Below are 14,231 nucleotides of genomic sequence, written 5' to 3'. Positions count from 1 at the left end.
TTTGCTCAGTGATCATCATCTCTAATGATGACAGAGCCTGAGGTGTCATCTGGGATGTCAAGGCTCTAACAGTCAGACACTGCAGTGATAGAGATGGCCATTGTAGCCCTGATCCCTGTGACCTGACTCTTTTCCATGCCCACTCGTGTGATTTCTCATTCCTAGCAGAGTGTGAGGCCTACTGTATATCCTTCATTAACCCTTTCAAGTTTGGTTAGGTGCCACTTGCTTTCTGGCCCACTACGCTATGCATACCTCTATATAATACTTAGTCTATTATATTTTAATGACTGATGTTTATATATGTCCCCCACATTAGACCATTGAGGATATGGATTACGTCATATACATTTGTATAATCTAACTGACATTTAATAAATGCTTATGTACTAAATTAAATAGAAAAAAATTAGAATTTGTTCTGTGTGAACTAAGGCAGTTAAACTGACAACTAGATAGAAGCAATAGAAAGCACATTTTGATTTAATATATGACAACACTTCTAACAATTGTAGTTAATAATAGAATAGACCACTGTGGACGACGAATTCCAAATTACCATAGATACCCCATGTCTGAGTAAATATGAGTAACTGGTAGAGAGGATTTATTCACCAGACAGAAGTTTGAAATTGATGCTCTCAATACTTGTTACCTCTCAAAGGGTCTCTCTTTCAAAATTGCTAAAACCGGTCTATAATTACATAATTCTTTCAAATAAATCACCTAATATTAATTGCACAAACAAGTTATCAGTTAAATTGAAAGTGGATTAGCTCCATTTTCTTGACAAAGCAGCTGAGGCATTAGCTGTTTAAATGACATACTGAAGCTCAAAAAACTATTGGTGTGGAACGGTACTGGAATGAAGATCATGGATTCAAAGAAGAGTATTCTTTCTCTTAGGCCACAGTCATCCAACTGAAAGAATATAGAGAGGTGACTGTATTCACGGTGGTAGGTCATTCAAAGTCCTTGCAACACAGGACAGCTCTCTTGGCACTAGAATGAACATGCTGAGTCCTCACAGGGACAGATGGATTTGATGACAGCAATACTGCATCGAGGCTTTTATTAATAGCCTTTATTTTTAGCCTAGCATATGCTATTCTTGTATAAATGTTTAATCGTTTTGGAAACTTACTAAGTATTTTATCTCTTATAATATCCTGTTGGAAAAAGTTCCAGTTTAATTATATATTGCTCTATAAAAGATCACAATGGTATAGTGACCTCTGAGTGTCCCAGATGAAAGGGTGCTAGCTTGTATGTCAGCCTGAGTTTTCCTAATCCCATTATAGAGATCGTGGCTTAGAATAGAAGATGAGACAGTAGAATGGAAATTAAATCTGTGAATTTATCAATGAAATAAGCATAAAATTAGATTACATATAACCAATGTACCTATAAAAAATGTACTTTCGATACAAAGTACATTTCCTTTCAGCAAGCCTAATAAACTAATAAAGTCAACTAAACTGAAGGGTATCATTTATAATCATGACTTTCATGGCAAGATGACATGGTACTCCTTCATAACTGTTTAAAATGCTTCATGGTACCCCAGCATATAAAAATTCCAGACTATGGAGAATATAATTACGAAACATAAATTAAAACAAGGTTTAAACAACTACAGATAACCAACTATTTCAGACTTTGTATCTTATCTGAGCTTTTATTTATCCTCTTTGGAATGCCTCTTTGACTGTTTCCCCAAGCAAGTGAAATTGCAGAATGACCCAGATGTTATTTTTAAATACATCAAAAGAGAATAATATCCAGAGAGCTAGTTTCTAATTCTAGTTCATCCACTAATTAACTCTATAATTTTTTATAAGTCCCCTTTGCTCTTTCATATAATTTAGGGCTTGAAATATATGACTCTAGTGCTTTCTATCTTTAAAAATTCTGCAAATATAGGAGTCTAAATATAACCACCTCTATTGATATCCAGAAAAATTTACATTTTAAATATGATTAACAATGCTGTTTAAACTTCAAAATTCATGCAAGCAAAGCTTTCATTGTATAAATTACAGACCACTCCAAAAGTGTTTTGAAATAAATTTTTGTAAAAGAATCACTTGTATGCATAAAATGTACAAACCTTAATTGTACAGCCTGGTGAATATTTACAAAGATTGAAAGAATATTCCCTACATAACAATCCTTCACATAAAGAAACAGAACATTACCACTGCCAGAGAAGCCTTCCTGTGCCAAATTATAGCTATTTATCCCCTAATAATAGGGTCAAAAATAAAGTTTCCCTTAAATAGATTTTAAAATGTAGAAGGAGAAAGGATAATATGAAAATCTCTTGTACTAAAATACTAAATATTAGGATATATTAATAATCATAATTAAGAAGGTGGAGTGTCATCAAGTTAGAGTTTAGATCTACATGGTTTGTATTAAATGTCATGAAATCAGTTCAGTTGCTAACATTAGCATACCTTTACATGAGCAATGTTTATATTAGCAAATATAATGTAAATAAGTTAAATAAACAAAAAGGAAGCTAGAGACGAATAAATAGTATTTGAAATATAATGAAAATCTAAAAACAGAAACAAAACTATTGCAGTCATGGGGGCTTGAGTGTAAGGTGGTTACTCCCCATGGTCTTGGGACCAGGAAAAATGATTGTACATTAAAGCTAAAAATGGGGAAATATCTTAGTCAGCTCAGGCTGCTATAACAAAATACCACAGACTGGGTGCTTTATGAACAACAGAAATTTATTTCTCACAGTTCTGGAGGCTGGAAGTCCAAGATCAGGGTGCCAGCATGGGAGGGTGAGGGCCCTTTTTTGAGTTGCAGACTTCTTGTTGTATCCTCAAAACAAGGGAGGGAAGGGGCGAGGGAACTCTGTAGCGCTAATCCCATTCATGAAGGCTTTACCCTCCTGACCCAATCTCCTCCTGTAGGTCCCCCACTTCTTATACCATCACATTGGGGATTAAGATTTCAACATATGAATTTGGGGAGGACACAAACTTTCAGCCTATAGCAAGAAATATGCCTTATATATGTGTACTTTGTGAACTTCCAGGCTAAGGCTATCATTACCTTAAGAATTTTATCAAATTATACGTGTACATGCATGTATATGTGTACATGTATGTGTATATATCAAATTGTGTCTGTACATATTTGGAGGGGGGAGGGAGTGCTTAACAATGTGTATGAAAAGAGGAGTTTATAAAGGCATTTTTAATATGTCCTTCATATAATTAGATTATTATGAGTCAATGTAAACCAAGCAAAACTCTCACCATGTAGTTTCCCATGTAGCTTGTCTATAAGGAGAGAATGTGCTGGCCCAGTCAAGTGATCCACTTGATTGTATTTCTCACCATAGATTAATACATCTTTCTGGTTTATACATTTACTTAATGAAGTTTTTAAGCCTCATCACAATCAACCTTTTTATTAACAAAAAAAACTTTTAAGTACCCAATGATGATTGATATCACAAGGTAAATGCCTCATTCCAGGAAAACTCAGGCTCACTACTAACTTTCTAAAATTCCATCTGAAGTGCCTTAAATTTACATTCAAATCTCTGACTACAAACTGGGGAGCAAAAGGAAAAAATGAAGCCTTTAGAAGCAGAAAAACATTAGAAAAGTGTATTTAAACATGAAGACATATATCTAACACTATGTCAATTGCATTTTGGTATGAATAACTTTCAAAATTAAAACATAGGTTAGGTAGGCAAAAATATAAGAAAAAAATCAAGAAATTAGTGTCTTGTTGTCTAGGGCACATTATATATGAGGTGAGCTGCATCTAAGGTCGAAACATCAGTATGATACAATAGTGAGAGTAAAAATAATTTAATTGGAGATTAGGAAAGACAGAAGAAATCTTAAGAAACTGGCAGAGTTGCTGCATTACACTGGAGTTATCAAAATTTCTTTGTAATTTGTAATCATTACTGCTTTAAGGTCATTGATCATTCAAGGTAATGACTAGTAATAAAAAATCTTCTGAGTCTGAAACATCTAACACCTGGAATGAGGAATAGAGGGGAAAGAGATCTGTTTTTACCTTAAGTCAGTAATTTTTTTTTTATAATGGAGATTTTTCTCTATTTTGTCTTTTTCCCCCTAAGCCTCTCATCCGTCTAAGTTCTGAAACTCTTCACTTGTTCCTCTACCTGTTAGCTGACTATCCTACTTGTTCCTACTATCCTTAAAGAACACTTTCTAATAGTTTCAAATTTTGAGAGTGTGGTTGTTTCATCACTGCCTTAATTTTATACAGTAAGTCAGAAATTGCTCATTATCATTACTATTGAGGTATACATTTTGAGTTAGATTGTTCACAGAAAGTTTGCTTAAATACTCACACTCATATAATCAGACAGTGTGGCCTGGGGGGAGGGGATATGGAAAGGTGATGATCAAAGTTTCAGTTATGCAAGATAAGGAAGTTCTGGAGACCTACTAGACAGCATAGTGCCTATAGCTAACAATCCTGTACTGTACACTTAAAATTTGCTAAGAGGGTAAATCTTATGTTAAATGTTAACACACACACAAAGATAATAAAGGGAGCAGGAGGCAAGTCTTGAAGGTGATGGATATGCTTATGGCTGTGATGGTTTCATGAGCATTTACAAACTCATCAAGGTGCATATATTAAATATGTACAGCTTTTAACATGTCAGCTGTACTTCAATAAGGTGATTTTTAAAATAAAAGAATGTATTTCACTCACTCTCTGGGCTATAATTCTGCTTTCAAGTTTTGCAGTGTTTTCTTGGATCTAATCACTCTCTCTGTTAGTGGGGATCCTGGATCTGGACACGCCTCTGTGTTATCCTGAGGGATCTGATGTACTTTGAATATATATTTTACATGTCTCATGTGCATAGATTACTATGATCCATCAAGATCCATCAAGAATTCCAACTGAAGAGACATAAGTCAAGCACTCACTACCAATTACCAAGTATGATGCTAGTCACAGAAGTGGGGTAGGGTATTGGGTGGGTAGCTAACTCCCCAAATAAGAAATGAGTGAAATAAGAAAAATTTGACTGCACGTAATACTGCACTCAAGGGACTTGTAATCTAACAACACAAGTGCACAAACATATACATATATACACACAAATGCATATGCTTTATACAAATAATCATATGATAATGCACAAGAATCATTACACAAAATATAACCATACAGAATCGAATATAACAGGAAACAAATGATCATTTTGAAAAATATTTACATTTACTGCAGTGACTAGGGCAGAGAAGGCCCAGTAAAATGATTATTATCTTGTACAATTACCCTGTTCTATTGCATGAGTTTTCTTATATTTCTTGTTCTAACTGGATTTTTGAGGTAAGTCTAAAAACCTGCATGTTTTTGTTAACTTGTCTGCTCAAGCACGTATTCAACTGTCTTATATATCTAAGGAAAATACACACTTGAAATTATGATTTTAAGAAGTTCTTGGCTTAAAAGAACTATTATGTGAATTAAATATTAGTATTAACGTTCACAAAAGTTTGTGGAATGGAAATAATATTGATACTGTTTTTCTTTTTTTTAATGGTATTGGGAGATCCATTTCTGTGCAGAACTAGGTGAACTACTTGAATTTTTCTGTAATTCAGAGTGATAAGCATAATGACAACTAGAACATTTCAATATACATTAAGCATCATGTATATAAAGATATCATACGCACACACATATATGAATTTTAATGACCTACTGAAGTTAAGTGGAATACAAATGCATTCACCAATCAAATATGAGCATTAAAAAAGGAAGACAAGAGATGGCATTTGGCTAATCAATAGCAGAATGATACAAAAGGAAAAAGGAAATGAGGAAAAGTAATAATGTCTTTGATATTTTTAAGAGAAAGGGACTGATACTCTCGTGTGTTCAGGCATAATATTTCCGTACACTGGAGGAATACAATTCTTAGAAACAGCCTGTCAGTTCAAAGCTTTAACAATGGGAGTAATTATAGGGCTATGCTCACATTTCTACATACTTATCATTGTTTCCGCATTTCTTTATAATTCTTTAGTTAATGGGTATGCACCTTAGTTGTAGAAATATTTTATGTACAGAAACTTATCACTGACATAAGTTTTGCAGGAAGATTACAGAACAATGTAAGACAACATGGTGGGAAGGAACTAACACTGGTTCTGAGAGCGGAAGACTGGACGTGAAATCTTGTATCTGGTGCTTACTCCCTGAGTGAGATTACTAATTCCCCCAAGCTTTCAGAGTGCTAGTTTTACGATCTAGAACTGGGAATAATAATGTTCCTGCCTCAATCACAGATCTTTCAAAGATTATTAAAATAAAATGAAGCATTTGTATGTAAAATAGCACATTAATACAAAACACCATAAATAGGAGGCTTTTACTAGTAGTTTAAAAATATTTCCCACTATTTACAAACACACACACACACATACATACACACACACACACACACACACACACACCCGCCTTAAAAAGCCACAGTAGTTCTTTGGTGAAATTATTTTAAGTTTATAACAAAATAGCCAATTTAAATTTTGCTGGGAGTACCAGAGTTAGAGACAATCCCTAATAATTAATCTTTAGTGACTCCAGGCACTTGCCTTCCTCAGGAACACAAAGCTTTCCCAGGGAAAACCCTTCCTGGTTTCCATGTGTTTACTGCCTTACACTCTTCAGGTCTTTATTCAAATGTCAGCTTCTCTGTGAGGCCATTTTGGGCTCTTCTGTCTAAAGTCATAATCAATGTATATACCTTCTAGCATTTTTTTTCCCCTTTTACCATTGCTTAGCACCATCTAACATATTATTTATCTGACTCATTTTTATGTTTATTTTCTGTCCCTTTTCCTTTTCCTAAATATAAGCTTTAGTTTAGCAGGGATTTCCATGAGATTTTTTTTCCTGATTTTTCCAGCTCCTATACCAGCATATTACGCCAGATAGGTATTAAATAAATACGTATTGAATGAATGAATAACAAGTAACTCTTACACTGAGCCATGAAGAAAACTGACAATTTAGAAGATACTCTACAGACTAATAACTCTCATTTGATTCAAATAGAGACATTTTTAGGAAGTTGATAATCAAAGTGTTTCAGGTACATACATAAATTGATAGATGGAGAGTATAGGAAAGACAGAGACCCAGAAAGGTATAAAAGGTGTCCTGACCTTCACTTCTGAGCAAGACGGATTTACAGGGATTGGATTTACTCTCCTTCCTGAAACAACCATAAAACAGATGAAATAAATGAAGCAATGGTTTGCAAGGCACTGGCCATCAGGCAATGAAAGACAGTGATCCCTGAGAGAGAGGAAATAAATGGGGGACATCCTACAATTGCCATAGCTAATTGCCTTGTGAGATTTTTCAGGTTCCAGCACAAATAGGGGAACCTGACTTTAGGAGGTGTAGCAGACGACCTTAGGAGGCAGGACTGAGAGCCCAGGATGACAAAGCTGGCTTGAGCACACAGGGAAGAGCACGATGAGAACTGCAGGCAGAATCTCTGAGGAGACCTGCAGGCACATCCCTAGTAGTCAGCTGAGTACACATCAGCACGTGCATCTGGAAACTATGTGGGGAAACAATAGGGTGAATTCTCATGGAGCAAACACTGATAGAACTGTGCAAAGACATGGACAAATCAAAATTATAGCAGATTTCAATTTCTCTTTTTCAATAAATGACATGATAGGGAGTCAGGAAAGAAATCAACCAACGTGCCCTAATTGATATTTATAGAACATTTCATCCAGCAACAACAGAAGACATATTTTTTCAAAAAAATTTATAAACCTCTAGCCATAGTGATCAGAAAAAATTACATAACAATGGTAACACAAATGTCAGGAGGGAGAAAGTACACTGTTGTGGGATTTTTACATGTAGAGTGGTATAATTTCACTTGAAAGTAGACAGTAATACATTAAAGATGTATATACCCTTAAGGCAACAAAGTGGCAGAAAGAAATATTTTTCTGATTATGATGATGGCATCAAAAGTGTTTATATATATGTGAAAATGTATCAAATCAATTAATTTAATTGTGCACAGTATTATACGTTGCTACACCTCAAGAAAGTTTTTTTTAAAAGAAGTGTCCATCTCTTAGAAACTAACATGTCTATTGGCATCATAATATTTTCTATGAACATTTTTTGTCATAAAGTTAGTTTAGCCAAAGATTCTTCTACTTTGGGGCTCTGAATAGATTGTTAGACCTAAAGACAAGCCAACTGACTAGATTCTAGTTATTTTCACTTTCAAGAAGAGAATTTCTTGCATTTATTGCCAAAAACTTTTAGAAAGAAGGTGATTCTCATGATGTGAATGAATTTGGAATTTACAAACTCTCAGGCATTAAACTAAAAGAAAATGGAAAACAGCAGGTCAACTTTCCTTTCTCTGTAACAGAAACATAAATTTGGAAGTTTCTACTAGAATCCCCACTAGCAAGTGAGATTGCACTTGCTGAGGAGAGTTACTTAACTTCAACTATTTTTTCAAAGAGAAATTTATGTGGTAGTTATTACTACCTTATCAATATACATACATATGCACATACCTACTTGCATATAATAAAGCATGTAGTATGTGTATATGTATGCATTTGTGTGTATATATATTTTCTTTTTATACCTATACATCTGCACATATGTGCATCTATATATATTTAATAGAGGAAAGACACAAGAGTCCCACCTTTCCATTCAGCAGTTGCTGAGAAGTGGACAATAGTGGCATTAGTGGCAGTTGTAATGAGTGACTTATTCATCCAACTGTTGGGAGTGTTGTCCATTGATGGCTTACAGTTGAGTCCATCTCCAAGAATTATTCTCAGACTATTATACCACCTGGTGTAGCCTACATGAAATGACCTATTAATGTGACAACCCTGGACACCCCGACTCAATTAGGTACCCCTTTGAGGGCCATTCCAGCCTTAGAATTTATGGGATCCCACAGGCCGCTGTTTCAACTGTATTGCAGCTAAACCTCTTCCTCTAATCCACCATGATCCCCTCACCCCGACAGGTGGTGCTTTTGAGATTACTCCCCAACAACCTTCCTTTAGGCAAATTTTCATCTCACCCTATGTTTGTCAGGACCAACTTAAGAAAATGCTCTGATTCCTTATTTCTTCAGTAGTGTCTAATATGCTCTAAATTTTAATTATTATAATTTTAATTTCTAAAAGACATTTTTAATCTACATACCACTTTTTTTTTAGGTTTTCAATTGTCACTTGTATTTGTCAACATTTAGGATTTCTGGGTCATGAAGGCATTCTTAATTAAACCAAGAAATAGGTGAAGGCCAGTCTGTGAAGACGTAGAATTTCTCTCTTTGTTTTAACTCTAAGCAAATCCTGTCAGAAAGATTTTTTTGTTATTGTTCTTCCAAACCCATCCCAGTGTGATTTTGGCCCTTCTAGAGCTCTAGTTTTATATACTAGGCTCAGTCATGGCATTCCAAACTGTGCCATAACAAGGCCTTGTCTTAACTGTTTTGATAAAATAAGAGTCTATGTGCTTTTTCCTGACGCCTCAGGCAAAGGAGTGGCTTCAGTGTTTGATGGCAATCTGGTCACTGTCTTTCTCTCTACTCATCCCATCACACTCTACATGTTTCCTTATTTTCTTTCAACCATAGCTGAATATGAAAAATGAATAATTGCTGAGTGGTAGCCAATATTTTCTGGTGTTGGCTACAAAGTGTTTTAAACATATCTGTTCTGAGATGTTGCAAAAGACATCTTTAAAACATCTTTAACGGTAACAAATTTTAAGATATTCAAGAGAAAATGATGTTTAACTGCTACAGTGGTAAAGACATAGCTAACAAATTTTTACCTATAATTATACATTTACAAGAGCAATATTGACTTAATAAAATATGCATCCTTCAATAAAGACAATGCATGCACAAAATTTTTTATTTTAATGTTTTTCAAGGTAATATTCCTTTTTCAAAAAAATAACTATCCTTTTTTTCCACTGTCAGATTTTTAAATAGCTCTCAATCCTTAAAACCTATTGAATTGTGGCATTGTTTCTAAAATTGTTTAATTCAGCTGTTTCAATATCTCTCATTTCCTTTGATTATATTATCAGAATTCTAATTACTGGGTCAAAGTGAATTCGCGTGATTGATAGGTTAGAATAACGGAGTGTTCTCTGGCTCTGATGTCTTACTGATCTAGGTTTAAATCTACTTTGTCAACAGCTGTGTGTGACTTTTCTAATCTTCACTTTGTTAATCTATAAAACATGAATAATAACAGAGTCTATATAATAGAATTGTTGAGATTACATGAAATAATGCAAGTAAATGTTTAGCAGGGTAAGAATGCGCTGCATGTTATTATCATTACTGCAATCTGTTCTTTTGATGGGTCGATGCATGAGTGTCAGTGGTGAGGTTATAATACGACTTTTACAGTGATAATTTTTAAGATGCTTATTAACAAAACTTATTTAGAGGATCTTAATTAATTACTTCCACATATACCTATAAACTGTATTCCCATAATTATGCCATTCAATTTTAAAGATTTCAACTGTTACATATTTTCAATTTTATTAAAGATGGATGCTTCATCAGTTCTTCTTTGTGTTTATGAAGGTGACCATTATTCAACTCTCTTTCCATTCCTCTATTAAGCCTGCCTTCATCAGTTGTAAAGAAGTGTAGGAAATATGCTGAATATTTGAAGCAGTAGCATTCAGTCACTTTCTCTTACCAGTCGTGGAAGATCAAACTTAATTGTAATGTGAATCAGTGGAAAATTCTCCATAGTCCAACAACCAGAAGAAATATTGACTTTGTTAAACTCTTTACCAAACCACGTACCGTCCTCAGAGTAATAAGGCTAATTGATTCCTGTAAAACATTTGTGAGTTATTTGTCACTTCATACATTTATATGACAGATTTATTTTCTTAAGGCTCTCAGTTGAAAAACAATTAGGTTGCATATATAAATATAAAAACAGCACCTTTTAATAATGCCAAGGAGGTAACACATATCAAACAATGACAGAGGTTCATCATGAAGCTTTTTGAGTGATGGGAGTAATATGTTACTAATGATACTGGTGGCACAGGGGAAAGAAATTAACTAGGCTTAGGCAAAGCAGCTGATTAATAGACATGAATAATGCCTTTGATATCCATGAGGGCTAATGGATAGCGTTATATAAATGATTGACGTTATCAGCCACAAGCATTAATATTCTCCAAATTGTGGTAAAGGTCAGAAAGCACCATTCAGTTTGATTTATTTTACTAACCAAAAAGTTTTGTGTTTTATAAAGGTCTCCCCATCTGATATTAGTCTTGTGATATTTGATACAACTATAACATTGAAAAATTAGGAGGGTCTTAAACACACATTCCTCCAGAGTTCTTTACTGCATGTTTCTTTCACAAGTAGCAGGTCTATTTTTTCACTTTGAAATTATCTAAGAATTATGAAATTATACAAAAAGGATAAGTCGTTAAATACTATGCAAAAGGTTCTAATAAAAAAAGATTTATAATTTGAGAATAGATTTCCTTTCCATTCATAGTTTGAGAATTTTTCCAACACAGATTAAATGTTATGTTTGGAAGTTTTAATTAAGTTTAGTTTTTACTGTAAAATATTTCAGACTTAAAGGCATTTATAGAACTAAAATATATGTCTACCTATAAAATTAAAGAGTGCTATACAGGTGAAAAATGAACATATGCAATTATGTAGTAGACAAATATTTTAGTAGACAAAAGACTTTCTTTATCAGTCAGTTCCTTCTTTATTCAAAGCAGTAGTCTCCCAGAAGACATGCTTATAATGAACAAACAATTGATTAGGTAAGGAGTAGCTCTATTTTGAAAAGATTATCTGAAAATTTGGAAAGAGGACTAGAGACAATCAGTTATAATGGGTTGGCTCTTGAAGAAGAATACATACAGATTAGGAAACAGTACAGGCCCCTTCCTTCTCCTCCTCTGCCTCCTCCTTTCCTCCTCCTCCTTCTTGCCTTTTCCTTCATTCCGTTTTGCTTCCTTCTTCCTGTCTTCCCTCCCTTCTCTTCTAGCCTTCCTTTACTCTTTCCTTCTTTCCTTCAGTTAATGTGAGCTGCTTACTATAACTTGCAGATAACTAGTCTTTGACAAAAACCACCCTGCTAATATGTATGTGTGTGTGGTTCATTTTCACACCTCAATAACTTGAAAACATGGGACAGTTAAGTGATTATATAATTATAAACAATAACTGGAGGTGTATTGGCTTTTTGTGCTACATAATGAAGTGCTATGTTATGAAAATCACTTATATTCACAATGAACTGGAGTAATTTGTAATCTATAGTATAGAGTAATAAGCAAGAATATTATTAACATTTCTTATGTTAAGAAGATTGAAATAATACCATGCATCTTTTCTGACCACAAAGGTATGAAAGTAGAAATCAACTACAAGAAGAGTACCAGAAAAGCTACAAAAATGTGGAGGTTAAACAAAATGCTACTGGACAATGATTGCGTCAATGAAGAAATAAAAGTAGAAATCAAAAAATTCCTGGAAACAAATGAAAATGAAAATACAACATGTCAAAATCCATGGGATAGAGCAAAAGCAGTTCTAAGAGGGACGTTTACAGCAATTCAGGTCTACTTCAGCAAAGAAAAAAAAAATCCCAAATAAACAATCTAGTGGTGTATCTAAAGGTACTGGAAAAAGAAGAACAAACAAAGCCCAAAATCAGCAGAAGGAAGGAAATAATAAAAATCAGAGCAGAAATAAATGAAATAGAGACTAAAAACAGTAGAAAAAATTAATGAAATCAAGAGCTGGTTCTTTGAAAAGATAAACAAAATTTAAAAACCGTTAGCTAGACTCACCAAAAAAGAAAGAGAGAAGGCTCAAATAAATAAAATCAGAAATGAAGGAGGAGAAATTACAATGGACACCTCAGAAATACAAAAGATAATAAAAAGAATACTATGAAAAGCTATATGCCAACAAATTGGATAATCTAGAAGAAATGGATAAATTCTGAGAAACATAAAACCTTCCAAAACTGGACCAAGAAGAAGGAGAGAATTTGAATAGACCAATCACCAGTAAGGAGATCAAAACAGCTATCAAAAACCTCCCAAAAAATAAAAGTCCAGGACCAGATGGTCTGCCTGGTAAATTCTATCAAACATTCAAAGAAGATGTGGAAGGGGTGTGGGCAAAAGGGGTGATTAGGCTCACATGTGAGGTGATGGACTATAATTAGTTTTTGGGTGGTGAACATGATGTAATCTACACAGAATTCGACATATATTACAATGTACATCTGAAAGATATATAATGTTATAATCCAATGTTACCACAATAAAAAAGAATTAAAAATAAATAAATAAATAAAATTAACAAAATAAAATAAAATAATTTTAAAAAGTCCATTCCAATCAAGCATTCATTACAGCACTCATCTGAACCAGCCCCTTTCAAAGCTATCAATCAACTCCAGGATTCAAATCTCAATCTTGAGTAAACTACGAACACTTAAGCATCAATGGCACAGTAAACCACTCCCTCCCCCTTGGAAATCTTTCTTCTCTTTGCTTCATACATTGTTCTCTTACCTCCTAATTGTTCCTTTGTTAATTTTTCCGCTTGTCCATGTTGGAGTTAATGGAGTTTCACTTTGGCCTTCTTTTCAGTACATACTAATTTCTTTGGTGATCTCTTGGCTTCAAATAGCATTTTTTCAAATACTGATGATTCCAAAATTTATATCAAAAACTTGAACCTCTCCTATGAACACCAAATTTTTTTAAGTAACTGCTAATTCAATATTTTGCATGTTTTCACAGACAGACCCTAGGGTGACCCCCAATTTTTCCACCTCTTGATGTCCACGCCTTTGTGTAATCCCTTTCCCTTAAGTGTGGGAAGAACCTGTGACTTGCTTCTAAGAGAATATGGCAAAGGTGGTGAGATGTCTTCCTTAATTAGGTCATGTTATACAGGAAAGGTGACGGGATAACACTTCCATGATTGCATTACTTCATATAAGACTGTCTTAGCAGTCTGGAGAGGGAGACTCTCGTTTGCAGGCTTTGAAGAAGTAAGTTGCTCTAAGGGAGATGACGTATAGTGAGGCCCATGCAGCAGGGAACTGCGGACAGCCTTCAGGAGCTGAGATTCTTAG

Source organism: Equus caballus, chromosome 4, assembly GCF_041296265.1.
Source record: "Equus caballus isolate H_3958 breed thoroughbred chromosome 4, TB-T2T, whole genome shotgun sequence".
Classification (NCBI taxonomy): Eukaryota; Metazoa; Chordata; class Mammalia; order Perissodactyla; family Equidae; genus Equus; species Equus caballus.
The sequence above is the reverse complement of the archived record's forward strand: the minus strand, read 5'-3'. Positions refer to the sequence as shown.